The sequence below is a fragment of the Ambystoma mexicanum genome, chromosome 9 (genome assembly GCF_040938575.1).
Source record: "Ambystoma mexicanum isolate Mex_15411 chromosome 9, UKY_AmexF1_1, whole genome shotgun sequence".
NCBI classification, from domain to species: domain Eukaryota; kingdom Metazoa; phylum Chordata; class Amphibia; order Caudata; family Ambystomatidae; genus Ambystoma; species Ambystoma mexicanum.
Window position 1 is genome coordinate 1,131,495,347 of NC_090931.1, and position 22,207 is coordinate 1,131,517,553.

The window sequence follows — 22,207 nt, forward strand, 5'->3', positions numbered from 1 at the left end:
TTACAGCTCAGAAGGGGGATCAAATTATAGGTAAGTTTTACCAACACCTTGAGGACCCTGAGAACTTTCCCCTGACGGATACCAATTACATTGGGAAAGAGGACCTAAGAGTGTTGATGAAATGTCCAAAAATGTTCCGAATCCAAGACGGTTTGCTGGTAAGGAAAACCAAAGCTGGCCATGATCAGTGGGTGGTTCCTACCTCATTCCAAAGCCTGATGTTAAGTCACGCCCATGATGCGGCCACCGCCGGTCATAGGGGGTTTCACACAACACTGGAAATCTTAAGAGAGGTTGCATACTGGCCACACATGGGGCAGGACCTTGACCAATATTTGAAGGGGTGTCTTGTGTGTGCACAATTTCAGCCATCATCCCTCACGCACCGTGCACCCCTCCAAAAGAGGGGAATGACACTGCCATGGTCAGATTTGCAAATCGACTTTGTAGGCCCCGTGATTCGCTCCGCTAGGGGGAATACGTACATGTTGACTGTGACATGCTTGTTTACCAAGTGGGTGGAATGTCTCCCAGCCCCAAACTGCAAGGCAGAAACAGCAGCTGCCCTGATGATTAACCACATCTTTTCCCGTTTTGGTCTACCTCAAAGGATTGAGTCAGACAGGGGTAGCCACTTCACCAGTGAAGTAATGACAAAGATGTGGGAGATACTGGGGGTCAAAAGGAAGTTACATATTGCTTACAGGCCAGCTTCTTCTGGAGCAGTAGAACGCTACAACCGGACAATTGAGAGCATATTAAAGAAGTTTGTGGCAGATTCTGGGCCAAGTTGGGATATCCGATTACCTCTGGTCCTAATGGCCATCAGATCTACCCCTTCATCTGCAACCAAAATGTCACCATTTGAGTTGATGACTGGACGCAAGATGGTGCTTCCTCAGCATTTGCTCTACAGAACCCAAGAGCAAACGTTGATAAATGCCTCCACAACTCATGAGTATGTGGAGAATTTAAGGAAACACCTTCAACATGCTTTTGCCTATGCTCAGCGGATGCTAGAAAGATCAGCTGAGAGTATGAAGACCCACTATAACCTGAAAACTTCCAGGAAGGAATATCAGGTGGGGGACCGGGTCTATTTATACAATTTCCAAAGGAACCAGGCCAAAAAGAGGAAATTTTTGCCTACATGGAAAGGACCCTTTGAGATTATAGACAAGATCTCCCCTGTGGCCTACAAGATCCGCATCCCCAAAGGCGGTTTGGCAGAGGGGGAAGACAAGTGGGTCCACATAAACCAGTTGAAGTGTTGCCATCCCAGGCACACTTTGCAGCAACTGGAGGAGTCCTCGGTAATCCCAGAGGGTACCGCTCCAGAGTAACTCAATTCCAACCCTAAAAGATCCTACATATAGCCTATCAAATTCTGTGTTTCTCAGGTTTATGTGTTCCTGTCTCTTAATTTAAAAAAATGTGCATGTTCATATCTGTTGAGTTCTAAAATATATATGCCACCCCACTATATCAATGGTGGGGGAGAAATGTCCATGAATAGGTATTGCCACTCTTCCTTTATCGTCCTAGGAGAAAGAAAACCTTGAGACTGGCCAGGGAGGACGATCCGGAGACCGGGAGCAGAGACGCAAGGGGCCCGGGGTACCGCCCAATATTCCCATGAGGACCGGCGAGGAGAACCGATCGATCAATACCGGATGGAGGAAAAGATGCTGAACTGTGCCATTTGCAGAATTGGAAGAAGACTATGCGGACATACCAGTGCGTGGGTCATCACCTTTTGTGCACCCGACTCCCCATCGACTCAAATTAAAGTGCAGTCGGGTGGGGGGGCTTTGTTGGGTGTCCTGACTCACGTTTGAGCTATCATGCTGCAACATTTGGTGCTGTGGGCTTCGAAAATCCAAGATAGCCAAAAAGCCCACATGTGCGCCAGAATCCAGGAGAACCACGCAGTTTGTGCGCACACCAAAATGGTTACCTAACTTGCCACCCACCAGTGTAAAGAAAGATCTTTGTTAACAAAATCCACTGTTACGGATGTCAAAAAGTTGCTGAAATTGTGGCTCATCGGACCACTTTAAAGATTCAACCCTTTTGTGGGGTTCCACATAACCATTTTACTGTAAGGAGCCCCATCAAAACAATGTTAAGCAAGGATTTACTACCATGTAAGAACCATTCCTGTTTAGAATGCATTAATCCAAGAAAGATCCCAAAATTGCATGCAGTACCCGCTTTTGACTGGGGGCGGCGCTAGCGGTCTAAACTCTGACAGGGAAACTGCATGTCAGGAGTTGCAGAAGAGGCCTTTACATCAAAGGCTGGGAGTTAATTAAAATCTTAACCACATGCTGTTCCCAGAAGACAATCTGATTTAATTAACAGGCCAAAGGCTGGGAACCTCTCATCTCCAGAGATTCACACCAGGAGTTAGAATCTCACATGACCTCTTGATTGATAGAAGGCAGACTGGCTGGGAGCCTCCTGGAGACCACACAATAGGCTCTTGCACTTGAATAGGATATGTTGATTTGACTGTTTCCTGTCAACAAAGGCCTGCCTGCCAGAAGACACATGTGATCACTGACCCACCCAAGTCTTGGAGGCGGACTCCAACACTCTGAGAACTGAATTGAAAGCAAAATATATATTTTACAGAAACACTGATAACTCTTTGTAATCAAATGACAGGAATTTATAACTTTGAGAGCCTTCATTTAAAAAATGTACCTTCGATTCAAGCCCAAACTCCAATTTGTGTGATGTTCTGGGGCAAAATCCTGCTATTTATGTATACTACAGACTCTGTGTTTAAGCTAGAGACATGGGAATTTACTGGAGTATGTATGGACAGGCCGTGTATATGTGTATAACTTTTAATGAAGAACCAAGGTTGCATAACCCACTAAAATCGAAAATAAGTTGCCATTTTTGAATGCAAGCCCTTAGGAAGAGCAGAGTTTGAACAGAGTATACCTCATGCGATAGGTAATATGTACATGCAATGACAAACCACTATGTATTTGAGAAATGTGTATTTTGATCAAATATAGATTTGTGGGCAAACTGACCAGGGGAGGATCCTCTGACCCATGAAACCTACAGCATCACTCTGACTCACAGTTCCTTCCCCAATCGTGGGAGAGGGGAGAATTGGGCCAATGACAAGTAGAAAGGGGCAGGCTTAGCTAGGCCCAGGCACACACCCACTTTCAAAACACATAAAAAGAGACTGCTGGGACAGGTAGAGACATTCAAGACCAGTTGCTGCAACGCGCTCTGCCGGACCATACCACATCCAGAAGATACCAGATTCAACACTTAGACTTTAAAACTCCAAAGAACTTGATTCAGAACTCAAAGCAAGGGCCTAAACCCACAAACTGAGAACTCTTCTCAGTAGGCCTCAGCATCCAGCAAACCTAACAGCGGTAGCAGCATCCAGGAGCCGTGCAGATCAGCGCTGGGTCCAGAGAAAGCTGTGCAGAAAGATCCAGAAGCAGTGCTGTACCCAGAGAAAGCAGAGCAGTATCCAGAACCAGAGGCCAGAGATCCAGAGTGACCCAGACCGCTGTTAGCAGAACCAGAGAGCTGACCCAGATCACTGTGAAGTGCCGAGACCAGAACCGGAGTCCAGTCCAAAACCTGACCAGATCCGTGGGGAGGCCCATTCCTTTTAAAATTATATTGTGAGTACCTAGCAGAACTGTGCAGAACCTATCCCTTAGTTAAAATAATCTAATGCAAGCTATTTTAACTTAAGTAGAACTGTCTCCTAGAGATCCTGTCACCTGTCATTCTTAAGCTGCGAGCTGTCATCTGTAATTCCAAAGTTGCACGCTGTCACTTGTCATTTTGAGTTGTTTTAAATCTGAAAATCTACCTTTACTAAATCGTTCATAACTCCGAAACCGTTTGGGCTAGGAACGAAATTTAACTTTCACTTTGAAGCTGAGATTCTAAGCTTTCCAAAAAACCCAACACGATAGTGCTACTCCTTATAGATGTTCTGTAATCGCGAGACACGCACTCGGAAATATTTACCGCGATTCGCGATTTGACCTGATTTCAGTCACGTGTAAAAATCTGCAGCTGCTTGCCTTCCGTTAAAAAAATTTGTTTGCAATCTGCTAATCATCCATAGAGCATTGCTAACCCGAGCCTGAACAATATAAAGTAGTCATCACCTACCCTGAACCTCTAGAGGGAATTAAAGGCATTTTTGGCGCATTTCACTTCCTTGCCACCACATTCCAAAGCATTTTGGTCATGTGTTTAAAACTCCGACCTGTTTTCCTCTAAGCTTGCTGGGGGGGAACTGAATTTCGTATTGTATTGATTGCATTCCTGAGAACTGTGTGCTCTCCTTTCCATCTCCTTATATTGCATAAGGGGGGGGGTGAATTTTCAAAGAAAAGTGATTACATTGTCTTTTAGTGAAGTCCTATCAAGTCGATTTCTGTGCTGCATTCTTTTTCATCTGTGCAATTCATTGAAACCATAAAGCATTCTCTGATACTTTATTCCCCTGTTCCTAGTCATAAGTCACCAGAACTGTGCTATTGTAGGATTGCTTATTGCTGATTACTGCTCATATGCCTAAGTGTGCTATCAATTATTAATTTATTATCAAAGTGTGATATATCTATAAATTGTTTAATTTTTTCAAATAAATCTTTTAAATTTGCAAAACAAACCTACTTCTTGGCTCAGTGGGGTCAGGGGGATTCTAAGAGAGGGGTGTTATACAGGGGTAGTCATCCAGAACTCATGAACTGGACATAAAGTTATATCAATAAGGGTTTTCATTCAGTATTCCAGACTAGGCGTTGACTTAGCTGTAGTGTTGAATTGAATCCTCTTACAATAGTAATCACCTGCCTGACACTCTTTATTCACGTAATCATTTCATCCTCCCTACATAATAGGCACACGTTTTGAAACCGACTTGAAGAAAACATTTGCCCCCTTCCTGACACAGATCAATCTTTCAGAACTTTATCGCCTGCCAGAATAACATCATATGGCTGCCCCATTCAAATGTCGCCCCCTATCTTCAATCGCTCCACTTCCCTTCAAAGACTGATACTACACCCGGCTCCTGACTTACACAGGTTGGTGCTATTCCCGGTCTGCAGGGCAGTCAACATTTCCGGTGTAGCACCCACTTGGAGCACTGCTCTGCCCTCATTGTCTTGGCAACCCCACCACACCCTTCGTTTGTGGCCAGTGGTTATGTCTGCCCTCTGGATCAGGTTTGCCTCTTTATCCATGCATGGCACTCCTACACCTCCTCCGCCTCACAACAAACAAAACCCGTCAGACGCTACACCGGTGCCAGTTCCACGAGGCACTTCTAGCCTTCGTAATTTGGCCATCTCTGGCTGCACCCTCTTTACTGCGCCGGCCACCTTAACATCAGGCAAAACTACATTGTTAATGGTCCACTGCGCCATCCCACATACATGCACCCACCCATATAGGATTACAATAATAGTGAGAACATGCTCTGCGATGACCGCCCCTATAACAGACTCAGTATGTGCAAGGAAGCGCTTCTGATCATGTATATTCTATTGTAATTGGTTATTTATAACGTGCTTAATAACAATAGGTTTCTAAGCGCGGACTCGGGGATCGAACCTGTGTTGCTCTGCATGGTCTTGCTTGCAAGGAAATTGCATTTAATTGCCTCTGATGAGGCTTCCCTGGTAACTATCCAGCTAGAGAAACATGATTCTTCTGTTTCATGCAGAAGCATTGCCAGTTGCCATGCCAACCTGATATCCTTCCTCCAACACCCCCTTTCCTGTTAACAATGCTTTGGCACATAGGTGGCCCAAGCAATACTAAATTCACCAATACAAAAAAAAAAGAGTGTACCACCTAAGGTACTAAACAGAACATTCCCCCTTCGAGCCTTTCCACATGAAATGAACCATGTGTATGCAGAGCTTCCTATGCGTCTATTGCATCATCAGCAAGTACAGTATGCTGTGGCCCATGGGTGCTCCGCTTAAACCAGTAAAATCACATCTCTCCACAATGGCAGGACTGCATTGGCTGCCAATTGAACACCTAGTGGAATTTAAGGCACTCTCCCTGGTGCACCATTCCTTGCAAGGGATGATACCTCGTTATGATATGATATGATATGGCATTTATAACGTGCCTATACACAAGTGTTTCAAGGCGCAACGAGGCGGGGGGGATCAAGGGGAGACAGACAACGATCCTACTAGGGCAGGTGTCATTCAGATCGCGCAAGTGCAAGGGTAGGGGGGAGGGAAAAGTGCAAGGGGGAAAGGGAGAGGGGAAGTGCAGTACAGGGTTAGTAGAATAACAAAATAAGTAATAAGGGCCAACTGGTGGCAAGTGCAAGGTAAGTGCAGACAAGTGCTGGGAAAGGGGGCTGTAAGGATACAGAGACAGTCCCACAGTGCAGGGGTTGCCAGGGAGGCAGAGCAGGGGAGAGTGGCTGGGCAAAGGACCGAGTTCGGTAAGTGGCCCAGTTGCAGATTCAGTGCAGTTTCAGCAATTTTAGCTGGGGAGAGGGGGAGAGAAAGCGGAGGCAAAGAGGAAGGTTTTGAGGTGCTTCCGGAACCGGAGATGGTTCTCCTCAAGTTTCAGGGAGGCAGGAAGGCTATTCCAGAGGGAGGCCCCTGCTGCGGAGAGAGATCTACCCCCAACTCGTTGCTTGGAGAAGCGGCTGACCCTGAGGGAGTTGGAGGCGGATGAGCGTAGAGCTCGAGAAGGAAGGTATTTAGGAAGAGAGAGTTGAAGGTATTTTGGCCCAAGACCCCAGAAGGCCTTGTGGACAATGCAGAGGGTTTTGAACTTAATCCTCGCAGCCACTGGGAGCCAGTGTAGCGATTTCAGTCTTGGAGAGATACGGTCCCAGGGCTTGAGGCCAAGGACAAGTCTCGCAGTCCTGTTCTGGATGAGTTGCAAAGGGCGGAGAGTAGAGGCAGGCAGATTTAGGTAGAGGCTGTTACAGTAATCCAGCTTCGATAGAAACAGGGCTCTATAGACAGCGAGCAGCTGGGGGAAGGAGAGGAAAGGAAGGATACCTCTGAGGAGGTGTAGCTGGTATTGTGACTTCTTAGAGACGTTAGATATGTGAGGAGAGAAGGAGAGTGTGGAGTCGAAGATGACCCCAAGGTTTTTTGCCTTGCAGATAGGAGCAGGAAGAGGGCCAAGAGAGGCCGGCCAGAGAGCTGCAGGGAAGGAGAGAGTGAGTGTGCCGATGAGTAGAATCTCAGTCTTACTGGCATTAAGGCAGAGGTCATTGGCGGCACACCATTCCTGGATAGCAGAAAGACAGTCAGAGATGAGGGAAGGAGAAGGGGAGGCCGAAGGTAGCCTGAAAATGAGCTGGGTATCATCCGCATAGCACTGAAAGTTGGGGCAGAGGGCGGCGATGCAGTGGGCAAGAAGTGCCAGGTACTGGTTGAAAAGCCAGGGAGAGAGGTTAGATCCCTGGGGGACACCACAGGTAGAGAAAAAGATGTCAGAGAGGAAGGACCCCAGTTGGACCTGGGAGGGTCGATTGGAGAGGAAAGAGGTCAGCCACGCCAGAGCCTGACCAGTGATACCCAGGTTAGCACGGAGACGGTTGAGCAGGATGGCATGATTGACAGTATCAAAGGCAGAAGAGAGATCAAGCAAAATGAGAACACATGGAGTGTTAGAGTCAAGGTTTGAGAGCAGGTCCTCACGGATGTTCAGGAGAGCAGTTTCCGTGCTTCTGGCAGCTCTGAAGCCAGACTGATGGTCGTGAAGACTACCAACAGATTAAGCATGGAGATTAAGCTGGGAGATGGCCAGCTTCTCCAGGAGCTTGCCCAGGAAGGGAGTGATAGAGATTGGGCGATAGTTAGCTGGGCATGAGGGGTCGGAGGAGGGTTTCTTAAGAAAGGGGTGCACAAGGGAGTGCTTGAGGGGGGATGGGAAGACTACAGAGGCAAAGGAGTGATTGATTCGCTTGGGCCATTAACTCATCCTTCTGGTCCCATAACGTCTGGTACGGCCATCGCAGCAGGTCTATAAAGCTATATTAGTGTGACATTTCCTATTGTGTAACGCTGATACTTGGTGAGCAAGGAATGCTTTTCTGGGTGCACACCTTGCGTATGATAGATCACACATGGTTGACTCAATTCCTGATTGACATCTGTGTCATGTTAGCATTGCTGTGTTGACAGCAACAATTTGAATGTGTTTTATGCTTGATACATTTCCATTGCGCTCTTTCCGGTGGTAATTAAAAACAGTTTTGGGGTATTAATTGCTTAAACGCCTGTGAACATAGCATTTTCCATAAATGTCACTAGTCAGCCTAAGTTGCCCATCCGTTTGAGGCGAAAGAATGTGCTACATGAAAATAATGTCTTTCTTCTTTTTATCTGTCTCGAACATTCGAAAAGATGTATTACCTCAGATCACTGGAAAGGGGCCAGATTGTTGTTTCTGTAAAGTGATTATCTGAATTCCACACACCTTTTAAAGGGTATGAAATATGAGACCACAGAGAAAAACCATGAGACACAACAATTGTAGATACAATCATATCTTAATCGCTCACTCCTCACCCAAGGAAATGCCTTGCAGCAATAGATGCTTACAAGCCTCTGGGCAGTTTGACAGAAACTTTGCATCAGTGCAAGTGCAATTGAAACGAGGGAAATATTGCCCTTATGAAAAAAACACATTCTCCCAGTGCATTTTTGCAACAGGACAGATGCCTAGGAAAAGAGAAAATATTGGTCTGGTGCAAAAATGCATTTCAATGAATTTGTGTTTTTCATGTGGGCAATTTTTGCCTTTGTGTTAATTGCTCTTGCACAATTGCATTACTGTGAAAGAGCATATATGATTCACCATTAGAAACAGGGCGCTGTAACTACCTGGGATGAGCTGCACTATACTTGGGCTTCGGGGACTCTGGATTTTGAGATCCACAGTTCTGAAAGCGCTTCTAATCAAAGATGTCACATCTAGATGCTACACCAATGTGACATGCATGATATGATTGTTTCTTTGGTGTTTCTTTGGTGCAATAAAGTAGCCTGAATCAGCACAAAAAAAGACTCTCCAATTATATGGGGGCATATAACATCTTTGATGGAATACCAGTTGTTTCTATGGGCCCACTTTGTGCCCATTACCTCTCATTCTCAATATTTAATCTCTATATTGTGCAATTACACTCAATGCACAGTTATTGTTAGTGGCCATTACTCCAGAGAACTCATTCTGAATATTAAATTCATGCATTTTGCTATTGCTGCCAATGTATGGTTAATCGCTATACAGTGTTTGTTTGCCATCACCCTAGAGAATTAATTTTGAATATTTAATTTATAGTTTGCAATTGCTCATGATGCACGTCTAATCTTAATACATTGTTTGGTGACCATTACCTTAAAGAATTCATTCTGAATATTTAATTTCTATATTACGCAATTGCTCCCAATGTTGTTCACCTTAGCACGTTGTTTGATGGCAATTTCCCCATAGAACCCGTTCTCGATATTTGATATTTAACCCACAGATCGATATCCACACAGACTAGACAAAAGCCTTTTTCAGAATCACACACACACACACACACACACGCACACACACACACGCTTCCAAACATTGAATGCTTCGGTCATGAAAACATGGAATTGCTTTACAAACAATTATACTTTTTGTCCAAACATGTCTTTTGTCCTGAGGGTTCGCTTAACATTAGCAAATCACCCCGACAAAGACATTATTACTTAAAATTACTTTTTATTAAAAAAAAAAATAATTTATGAAAATTAGTCTGTATTTTAAAAACAAAAGCTATTCTCTTATTGAATTTGTAAAACGTTTTTTGATGAATGGGACCTTGTTACCAAAAGGGTGTGATACTAAAATTGCATATGCAGCACATTTGAACCCAAAGAAAATAAATAACGAATTTGCTTTAGATGCCTAACATTTGCTCCGTCCTATTCAAAACCATGGCTTCATCCCAATCCAGGCCATCGTTTGTATGTTGTCCTTCTAGCATGACATAGGGGCTTTGCCTCTTTCCAAGGCTCACTCTCACCAGCAACGCAAATTAGAAATCAAAGAAGCAAAACATCTTCACATCTTCTGTGCACACTGAAAGCACCTGGATGGTATACCTGCATATACAAAGGTGACTCAGAAACAGAATCATTTTACTTCATCAGAGTCCCTGAACAGTGAGTGTTTCAATCAAGAGTGTGAGAAATAGTGCAATGATGCACTTGGTTCTTAGACTGTTGTATTAAATGCACTAATAGCGCCACCAAAGCACTGGGATGGAGAGTGCAGTATATGTGCATTGGTACCGGGTTGTAAAATAAATTACCTCCAAAGGGAAGCCATAAACATAGACTTTACTGAACCTCCACCAGGGACCACTCCCAGGTAGAAGTACGACTACCACCTTTAAAAATGATAAATACACTTCGGCAACTAATGCGTACTTTAAAGGAATAGTGTGCTCAGAAATATTATTGGCAAAAAAGATGGCCAACAATCAAACAAATATCTAGAAAATATTTTTTTTAAAAGTCCCTATGTAAAGTATCGAGCAAATGAAGCTCAAACTTTCAAATGGGAAGCACTAGGAGGTATCCATTTTGTGAAATGAGCCGGAGGAGCCTGAGAAACTTAGAAAGAAAATCCACAAAGTGAAAGCCAAGGCAGGCAGAACACAACGCGGTTGTGTTTCCATGCCGCAGTGTTTCTGCCTGCAGCAGCTTTCACTTTGGGTCTCCTCAGGGTTGGGGGAGCCCAGGAGACTCCACGCAAAAGCCGCCGCAGTTAGAATAACAACGTTGTTGTATTTATGATTTCCGTGGTTTTCCAACCACGTCAATCACAAATACAACAATGTTGTATTTTTAATTGACACGCCTCTGCTTTTTGCCTTCATTTTATGTTTTCTGTGCTTCCGTGGGCTTGGGGAGCACCGAAAACGTAAAATGAAAGTGAAGGCAGCCTCCTAGGCTATGCTCTGGCTGCAGTAAGCAAAAGCTCCCAGTAGGGGGCTTTTGCAGCTTGTTTAGGGTTTTCCTTGTTGAAGCATATTGCTCTTTTTCCCATCCTGAGGGAGTGGGTACTCTGGTCTGCAATGCCCCCTCTTCTGATTTTGGGGTTTTGGTCCTGGAACCCGTGCCTTTTTGGAACCTCCTACCCCGAGGCTGTGAAGGTAAGGAGTTATTGAGTCTGCAGAGAGGAGTAAAAGAGAGGTTAAGTATAACATGCAGTACTTCTTTCCCTGATAATTGACATACAATTTGAAAACAAAACAACATTAATTTTGAGTCCCATGAATATTTCTACAACATTTTTCTCATCTTGATTTTGATACATTCTTTATGAGTATGAATTCCTTTGCGCCCTGTATACATTGAGCAAGACAGTACTCTATGTCTTGAGATGTAGATGAGGGAATTTTTAAAACAATATCAGCCAAGATGGATAAAGGCCTCTAAGTGACGTCAGAGTCACCATGCAATACAGCAGTTTACCCTATCGAAATATCAAAGTGGGGGTTGTGGCGTTTAATTCAGGACATGAGGCCGATTAACCAGATTGTAGAGGCAGAGTTTCTGCCTCTACATGTTTGCCACGTTTGCCACGTCTGCCTCTAAACGCTGCACGTTTGTAATGGATGAAGGTATATGATAGCGGTGGTGTGGATCGAGGCTGATCCATGTACACACCTTGATGCAACTTGTGCTGCAAAGTTTTTAGTCCGAGAAGTATTTCCTGGATAGGGAATATGTATGGTGCTGAGATCAGATAATGGCCCCCATTTTGTGAATGAGGTATTTGAACAAATTAGTGTATTGCTTTGAATAAAGCACGCATTTTCTTCTGCTTATCACCCGCAAGCGAATGGTATATGTGAGAGACTCAACGGTTTGCTCAAAGAGAGAATAGCCAAATTAAAACTGGCACTGAAAACGGGGTGGCTGTATTGCCTGCATCAGCCTCACTCAAACCACCAACTCACATTCCATGAACTAGTTACAGGGAAGCATATGAGAATGCCTCTAACTCCTCCATCGAGGATTAGGAGTGATGCCCAGACAACTGCAGAATTGTAAGGTGATGAGCTACATGCGTACTTAACATGTATGACGGCTAGTATCTCTGTCATTTCAGATCAAGTCAAGCGGATGGGGTGTCGGTCTCAGAATATAGATGAAGACATACAGCAACCACAATTCAAGAATTACCTGTACCTAGACCTTTTCCTAGAGATCAAGTACTGATCAGAAACTTTACACAAAAGTGGCACATGCACTGTTTCAACTGCCCTTTCATAGTAGAGGACATTACTCCATAAGCAGTTAAGGTCCAAGGGGAACGAGCTTGGATACACCAAGGTGATGTGAAAGTCTACGCTGGAGAGCCCGCATCACCCCAACCCATTTGGAAGCAAGTCAAGGTGAAGAAGTTCAACACATGCAGACTTGATCGATGATGAGGAAGACAGACAGACAGATAAATGGGCACAGTTGGACTGTGGCTCCACTGAGACACTCTTTGTAGCTGCTAAGCAAGGAGTGAAAAGGCTATTTGTTCTTGAGCCACAGAGACTTTGCTGACATTGGAATGTGAAGTGCAAAAGTAAAATAAAACATACCAAATCGGGACTTTATGTTTGACAATTGGAAGAGGGAGCAGTTCCCAGATTCTTTTCTCACTGAATTTCTGTTTGGAGGCACCTATGGTTCTGTCTGATGCTGATATACACAGACTACTTCTTGCCGTCTTCATATTTATACTCAGAACTTACCTTACAATTTTTGGGAGGAGCACTAACATGTGTGCTTTTCTCCAGGATCCTAGGATGGCCCAGTTATTAGACGCTAACTGGCAGTGATAATGGAGCAGATTAGACAATTACCTGACCATCCTATTGGAGGTACAGATGGTCCTGTCTGACGATGATGCCCACAAACTACGTGCTATGATCTTTTACTATTTGCTTCAAGTTCATCCTTACCTTGCTTGGCGAGAAACCAATACTTTTGTGTTCATGCGGGATCCTATAAATCGTCCAGCAATTAGCCAAATACTTGTGAAAATCAACAATTACTGGAGTATTTGATGAATTTGACGGAAGAAAATGAGTTTTTCCTTCCTTAAAAAGTAATCACAGGCAAACATTTTTTGCAACACGTGCAGTACCAGTAAGGATGACTGTACCGCAGAAAATCATGGAAACAATGCATCCATTAAGAAAACCTTATATGCATTCACGAAGAAATAATGGCCTTTTGGACAAAGTCCCAGAAGAAGTGTGAAAATGAGTGAAAGAGGAGACTGGTGACATCATGCGGAGCAGATGTTGATGAATGAGGAAAAGATGCATGAGGAAGATGAACATAGACGTTCTATAAGCTCTGAAGAGAAGGTGGTAAAGATGAGCAACAATTCGGGCTCAAGATGAAAATGCTCATGCTACAGAAACGCTGAAGAATATGTAAATCAGTTTACACGTGTACAGACGCAGTAACGCAAGTAGACAAAGTGATCTGAAGGCTGGCTACATAGTGAATAGTTGCAGCGAATCGCCAATGTATAATAAATAGGAATGTATAGAACCTGGATATTCTGCAGTGCACTTTAAGCAAGGCTGGAACCCTGTGATTGGAAAGAGTATTCAGTGTGGCGCAGCTGGAAAATAACTGAAGGCGATGGAGAAATACAAGAAAGGCTTGGCTGGCCCAGCACCAAGAAGACAAGGCCACCATGATCCTGGGTGTCCATCCAGTAGTTACATGAACGTGAGAAACAAACAAACTTCTGTTTGAAATGGAATGAAAAAACACTTATGGCATCAAGAGTTTACCATTTAATAGAATTAAATACTGCAAAAGGCTTGAAAATGAGGTCTCTCAGTCACATGGTCAGATCAAAATAGACATTGAGTCGAGCTACACCGACACCAAGACGATACTCACTTTATTTCCCAAGCACAGAGAGCTTCTACAAGGCCAAGTTCAAAGCCTAATTGACTGGCAGACTGCAAGAGTGATGATAGATGTGGGGCTAAATGGAAGGGGAGGCATGAACACGCGACCTTCTATGCACCTGGTATGGTAGCCTGCGTGCTGCTAGCGTGTAGAATATTCCAGAAGGTTGCAAAGGTGCCAAACCAATGGTAGAGGGCCATGTATCAAAGAGCCCTATAGCTTGTGTAACCAATGAAGTGTCGAGTATTAGAGTGACAAGAAAGATGATTTGCACTAGGGATGGGCTTAGTTGCCCACCTGACAGTAGAAACCCAATAACTTCCCCTGTCAGTATGGAACGTATACTTAGATGTTCCCTGTAATCCTATCACATTCCCAAGTAGGTTTTTGAAGTTTGCCACGTAGTGTGACATCACTTATGACGAATTTTGATTATAAAAAGTTGTTTTTTAAGAGATGCGTTGAGAGAAATCGAGCAAACGTCCGTTGATGTTCGTTGTAACTCCCTGTTTTAGACAATTGCAAATAAAACAGCATCGAGTTTTGCCAACTTCCTGAGTCGGTTTGATTATTGATGTTTGAGTAACTTCTGCATCCACAGTCATCTCAAAGTATGGCTACCTCGTCTTATAAGTCTATGGGTTCAAAGGACATTTTTATCTACCATGGTTCAAGCCATTCAAATGGGCATTTTGGATTTGTGACAATAATGCAAAACCTTGAAAACGTCACGAAGTTGTGCAAATGCCTTTCAATTAGGTTTTGTGGGCATTAACGCACGCAAATGTGAGTATTAGCATAAGTGGTGGTTCTTTTTTTTTTATCTCTGCAAACCTCTGTAACTAAACATTCAATTCCACTAAATTATACCCGTCAAATCACTGCAGTGGTGACGTGAAATAACCCTGCAAAACACTATTTGCTGACATTATCATAAACCACTTACTTCCAGGTCTAAAATGGAATTATAGTGATACTGCGGGCAGCAGGCTCCACAGAATACCACTTGCACTTCCTGTTTTTCTCTTGTTACTACTGACCTGGGAATGAAGTTTCATGACATCCTCGTGACGGGAAAATCGGACTGCATCTTTGGGTGTGCTGTGTGGTCATCACTGTGTACCATACTAAAACACAGGAAAGTACAAATTACAGGTATTAGAACCAATTAGTTGATTTTCTTTATTTATTTTTTTGTTTTTTTGAGGGATTAAAATGTAAAATGGTAAAGAAAAACGGTTGTGCGTGTTTTCTTTTCTTCTAAATGTATTTCAGCACGTGGTTATGATTTTTTTTTTCAGCTAAATGCAGCTACTAATACGTTTTGCAAGGGGGCTATGCTTCTCTGGACAACTATATTTCTTGTGAACTTCGCGCACATGAACTCCACAAATATCGTATGTCTGCAACGATTTTTAGCCGCAACGAGAACTAGCGAGAAATGTAATCTGATTAGTAAATGGTGCGGATCAAAAACGTTACTGTTAGTGTAGTCGAACAAAACAGGAACGTTTGCAACTTTGTACACATCAGAAGTTGGCATATTATGCTAGTGAATTTTTTTTAGCGCACCCATAATAAGAACCTTTGTTGAATTTACCCATCAAAATAAGCCACTTTATAGAATAAGGAGCTGCAACAGGTCTGCAAAGAAGACAAATTAATAATTGTTTTGTATTCAATAAAGTGCCCGGCTGTGCGCACTCAAGCGTGGCATCAGATTGAATTCATTGCCGTGGCCTTCACTAATATGCTTCATGATCTTTTCTTTAAGAGACTGAAACCACCAGCTAGGCGTCTCCATCCTCACACTATTCCGAGGTCAGTATATAAAAGATACAATCAATATTTGAACTCGCTCATCTTTGCAAAATGGCAGCTCTGAGGACCATAGGTTTGATTCCTGTGCTTAGAGGCTCGAGTCAGGCATGAAGAGCATTCTAATAAACCAATTCCATTTCTAAGGGGAATACATATTTAAGAGGCACAGATTTCAAACAAGCATTGGCAAGGTTTTCCCTTTTGCAGTTGTTTATTGCTTTTTATATGTATAGTCATGGAAGGGGAGCTCTTTGCACGTGGGTGTGAGCAGCTCTGGCACATAAACGCACTAACAACTCGGAAGAATAACAGTAGGAAGGCCTCTGGTGAATGGTCAATGGGGCATGCCTTGACAACAATATCACTTAATAGCAGTATGATGGATTATTTGCTGCTGAAGATAACTGTGCCATCAAGCGTTATTTGAACTGGATTAACCACCCATATAAGTGCTCTTTGTTTCTGAAATGTAGGCTTAATCTTTTACTCTTGGCCTCACTTAACTGCAAGCGGCAGACGAGCAGTAGGTCTAACTGCCCGCGTTGCACTGCGTTAATAGAAACCGAGGAGCACATTGCTTTTTATTATGCTCTGCTTAAAAAAGGTGGACCCTTCCAATTGTGAAACACATCTCCGAAGAACAACGTTTGGAGCTTTACATTTTCTGAAAAATACCCATAAATCCCAGTGTTGATTATTTTAACAGTTGCCATGTTTTTACAGCTGTAGATTTGTGAATTATTTATTTTATGGAATTATGGTATAAACCGGTCTGAAATATTACCATTTTAGGATTATGAAATTTCAACTTCACTGTAAATCTTTATTTTTATATCATATTGTATGTGCATTATTGTATATATGTGTTTGTGTATCTGTTTTTTTATGGAAATGTGTGAACTTTGTGAATAGAAATTATTATTAATGTACTGATTAGAGGCATGCATTTGTGTTGGTCCCATAACAAACTGCCCCATCACAAGAAACAAGCATGCCTAAAGGACATTAATCATGTGACTATTTTTACATGAACTGTTGGCCTCTGCTGGCTAATAAATGCTTCGAACATTATAAATCGGCAGTTGAGGCACAACGTCTGCAGCTCGAACAGCTGGATACTGAGGCCCATAAACACTGTTTATCTCTGAAGCCTCCAGCATGGCCTCATGAATAATGTGAAAACATACTTTCAAGCCCCAATTAAACAGGGTGATACCTGATGTCAAATAGAAAGATGTAACTTAACAACAACTTTTTTACTGAAGAGCCAAAAAGTAAGACTGTACCACTCTGACATTCCGGATGTAGAAGGCATATAGTGCTGTGTCAAGGCCCAGCACCTGTTTGCCAGTCATGCCCATGCAAAGGGGGAGTCCACACTCATATGTACTTGCTTGTTATAAGTGATGTAAGGAGGAATCTCTAGCATGAAGACCACATGCCTATTTATGGATGAGAAATATTGAGCAGCATTCATGTCTCACCATTTACCTCTGTGCCAACTGAAGCAGCTGCTCTGCTGAGTCCTTGCATGTAAATGTCATACTTAATTGCACAGCTTAGCTTCAATGCTTATTTCAAACCCTTTGGCCAAGTGTAGCTCCCCACCAAGTTGCTAAATGTAGAAACTACATACACAGATGCAACAATACTGTTAGATTAAATTACATTTGATGCTTTCACATCGGCCCTCTTACAAACTCTCCATGCAATATTCAATTCTGCCTTTACCTTCTCTAGCACCAATTACATCACACCCTTCAGTAAAAGGAAGGGAAATAGAGAGAAAGCAAGTGGAGCAATCGAGAGAGAGAGACAGTGAGGCACAAAGAAGGCATTAGAAAGGGGAAAGAGGAACACGATGGATTGTGCAAAACAGAGAAATAGAGAGGGAGCCTGCAACTGATGTCAGCCAGTCTGACTAGAATCTATGAACTAGGTGAAGGCTGGAGGGGAAACACCAGGGTGAAGGACTAGGATGAATGACTAGGGCAAAGGACACAGAAAAAGGAGAAGTGTTATGATGAAAGAGAAGGACCAGGACTATGGACTAGCATGAAGAGGGACTAGGATGAAGGATAGCGACTGGGATGAATGAATAGGTTTAAGTATTAAGATCAAGGACTAGAACAAATGACTAGGATCAGGACTGCAATGAAGGTCAAAGGACCAGAATGATGGCCAGTGATTTTTCAACCCCAACGTCACTATACCTAAACAAACAAACACTAACACCCCAAACTATATAGTCGTGGATATCGAGCTACACATACCCTTGGCTATCTGTAGTCTTTTGTAGCCTTGGATATAGCTGCGAATATCAGCAAACCAGCCAGAAATAAAAGCTTTTCTGCCCCCACCCCCTGCACATCACCAAGAGGCCCCCTCACCTGTGCCAGCTGCCCTCACTTTCCAGATGGCCTCCTCACCTCCCCTGCCCTCTCCCTTTGACTCCACAGCACACTCTGCTTCTGTGACACAGTTTGCTTCCAGATGCCAGCTACTCACGGATATAGCCGAAGATACAGAAAGCTTTTTGTTGCAAACTCCCAAATTTCACTCAGTGTTTTCTATCCATCCCCCCACCTCTACCATTATGGAATGTGTTCGTTTTTGACCTACAAATAGCTTTTTACTGTTTTTCATTTTCCCATAACCTCGGCTACAGCCGCAATTTTCTCTTGCATCGAGAGAAAAACAAGATTGCGATCATTTCATTTCTGAAAACCATGATCCTGCAATGCACCATGGGAGATATAACTATAATTGTTGGGGGACGGGGCCCACATTCTTTGCCAAATTTTAAAATAACCACATCTCGGAATAACCCCAAACTACGCATGGCGTGTGAGTCAAAGCTTCGTGCCCAAGTTGTTTCGGACCTGGTCCGAATCCGTAATGGAGGTGCTAAGAGAGGGGAAGGAGGAGTAGCAGGAGAAAAAGGAAGTTGATGAGAGACGGCAGGAGCCAGTCAAAGAGGAGGAGATTGGGTTGTGGACCCTGGGACATGATAGTGCCATTTTGAAAAACCTTAAAGATGCACCTCGAGGATGAGAAGACAGCCAAGAGAACTTCCCATCTCGTGCCACCATTAATGGCTGAGGAAGAGAAAGGGGAGAGCGTGGAAATCAGATGCAGAGTCCATAGGTCTGGAGAGGGGACAGAAAAGAGAAAGTCAGTGACAATTTGTCTGGATGTGGCACTGACATAGACATCTGCGATAGGTAGTCCAGGATTACAAGAAAGGAGATCTCTTTTTAACTTTTTCCTTCAAGCCTTTGTGAGAGAGGTGATAGCATAGCAGTTAGAGTAGATGGGAAAGATGGAGAGAGCCATAGAGGGAAGTAGAGAGTGGAGTGAGATAGGGGTGGATACTGCACAGGCACAAGACAGCTCACCAGGTGGCCTAGCAGCCGTGGGTAGTTAAAAAGCACACCTAGACTTGACTTTTACTTTGCACCAAAGTACGAAAATAGCACAGAAATGGGAAGTTGCAGCAATTTAAAAAGCACACCTAGATGTGACTTTGTACCAAAGCACTAAAATAGCACACTAAAATAGCGCAGAAAGTGGAGGCGGTGACAATTGAAAACAGCAACCACCCGAAAAACTTAAGAGATAATCTGCCCTATGGGCAATTTTTACGAGTGAGGAGGAACTGTACGGATTTGGAACAATTCAAGAAACACGCCACGGTTCTACAAAACCAACTTCTGAACAGGGGATATCCCAAAAGACTCTTAAAGAATACCAAAAAAAGAGCCTGCTCAGGCATTTTTCTAATTGTAAGACACTAAATGTGATAGAGTGCCCATGCAGTCTCTGATATGTGGGCCAAACCAAAAGACCAATTAACAAGAGAGTGGAGGAACACATATCACGGATACACTGTAGAACTCATACATCCCCATTGGTGTCACACTACCTAGAATTCCAACATGGCCCAGACGATATGAGGTGGTGGGTAATAGACAAAGTGCTGGATAGAACAAATGCCACTAGTGCATTAAATTAAAATCCACAACGAGGGGCCTCAATGAGGCACAACCCAGTGGCCCCTATTTCTAGACCACACTTAGGACCTACTGCATTTCCAGCTAATACTTCACAATGCCACTATGTGTGCCAGACAAAATATATGGAATAGTCGACCTGACCGCATTGATGGTAGACCATGCAATTCCTTGTTAACATTAAGAAAGGCCCCCTGTATCACCATTTGAAGACTAACTCTGACCATGGGTAACTCTTGCTTTCTTTGTATGGATATGGCCATATTCAGGCAACCTACATAAGTACTCTTTTCTCTCCCTCTCTCACCCCTCGCTTGCTTCACAATGGAGCATTGTAGAATAACATGCGCCGCTCTCTCACAACTCACATGGCTTTAAGCCTCACTTTCTGATACCGGAGTACATTAGCCTTTCCATATAGGACACTTCGTACTCCTACGAGTGTCGCAGCTGGTCGGCCCTGCAAGAACACCAGGACACAAGAACGGGACATTTATTTTAATGCGCATGTGCAGTAATCTACTACACCGCTCCCCTAGACATGCGCTGCTCTATTTCATAGCACAGCTCTCAGCTGCCTGGTGCCCCGTGAGTAAACGCCGGCACCGTTTGCATTTCTGCGTTAGCATTGTGAATTCTGAAGAGCCGTCAGCAAAGACTCATGAGACGAATTAAAGGTACGCAACACTTTTACTTTCCTACCTTCAACTTAGTCCCAACTTCAACTAGCTTCCGCTAAGTTATGCAGTAGCTAATACGCCCATGTTTTACCTCTAGGCAGAACAACGCGCCTATTTTTGAACACCTAGGCACCCCAGCACCTCCATCCTTACGCGTTCATCGCTCTGCATCTAAAGGTAATTTACACATTGCCCGCCCAGTGTTTTCATGCGCTATATTCAATTATGGCACATTGTGCCTACTACCTACACTTTGAAACAATCGTCTGTTTTTGTTTCCTATGTTCTCTAGAACCTGTGCAGCCCTGTCTACTTATGACTACACAACCTAGTCTGAAAATAAAACCTGTTGACCACAACCCCCTCCTAAATAGGAAGAGCATTTAGAGGAATGCAACAAAGGTCAGTGTCCCACTGATGCATGTTTTCTGTTTTTAGCTATCCATTAACTCTAATATGATTTTACCCATAAACTGTTTGATATGTTTTCACCTTAGTGCGACACAGAATCCACCATTAATCTAGTCCCCTTTTTTACATGTCCCTCCTATAGGGAGACCTTGTCCTGGCCCTAGAAGAAGGCTGTTCTATCTATCCTACAAGCCGAAACGTCATTGGACGCCTCGCCTACTGTGTCTAACAGTCCTTAATAAGAACACATGACTCTGATTAGCATCCTGACTTAATCAAAGATATCTATGTTATTTGGTCTTTTTGTGTTGAATACAAATTTGACTCTACTGTTTACGGGTTTTATGTTTTCTATGATTACTGTGACTGTCACACTAGATTGAATGTACCATGAAATTGTCATACAAAAATAAAAGAGTTTTGTTTGACCAAATTGATAAACAAAGAAAAAATGCATCTACAGCAAAACAATAAATGCTGTATGAGCACAATTTAGCCTTAGTGTTGTTCTATTTCGTGATAAGGTGATTGTAAAAACGGAGATACTCCTGTCTTTGGGTTACAACAAATAGACTAACAGGTTTGTATAAAGTCGATGCAAACACTTTAAATCTGATGGCAGGACGCCGCCCCAGTTGCAAAAATACCCCAAAATCATGTGCAGCAAAGCACTAAAATAGCACAGAAAGTGGAAGTTGCGACTATTTAAATAGCACATCTAGATTTGAGTTTGCACCAAAACACTAGAATAGCACAGAAAGTGGGGGTTGCAGCAATTTAAAAAGCACACCTAGATGTGACTTTGCCCCAAAGCACTAAAATAGCACAGAAAGTGGGGGTTGCGACAAATTAAAAAGCACACCTAGATTTGACTTTGTACCAAAGCACTAAAATAGCACAGAAAGTGGAGGTTGTGACAATTTAAAAAGCACACCTAGATTTGAATTTGCACCAAAACACTAGAATAGCACAGAAAGTGGGGGTTGCAGCAATTTAAAAAGCACACCTAGATTTGACTTTGTACCAAAGCACTAAAATAGCACAGAAAGTGGGGGTTGCGACAAATTAAAAAGCACACCTAGATTTGACTTTGTACCAAAGCACTAAAACAGCACAGAAAGTGGGGGTTGCGACAAATTAAAAAGCACACCTAGATTTGAATTTGCACCAAAACACTAAAATAGCACAGAAAGTGGGGGTTGCAGCAATTTAAAAAGCACACCTAGATTTGACTTTGTAGCAGGCATGCAAATAGCACAGAAAATGGGGGTTGCAACAATATAAAAAGCACACCTAGATTTCA

The 22,207-nt window shown here is 43.2% G+C and overlaps 1 long non-coding RNA gene across 1 annotated transcript; it reads left to right on the forward strand.

The window, feature by feature from the left end:
* The first annotated feature begins 20,354 nt into the window (after nt 1–20,354).
* Nucleotides 20,355–21,367, forward strand: LOC138488984 (uncharacterized). The gene is made up of 4 exons (XR_011274737.1): nt 20,355–20,490; nt 20,591–20,670; nt 20,786–20,895; nt 21,047–21,367. It is a non-coding gene; the product is annotated as an uncharacterized lncRNA (long non-coding RNA).
* Nucleotides 21,368–22,207: the final 840 nt, after the last annotated feature.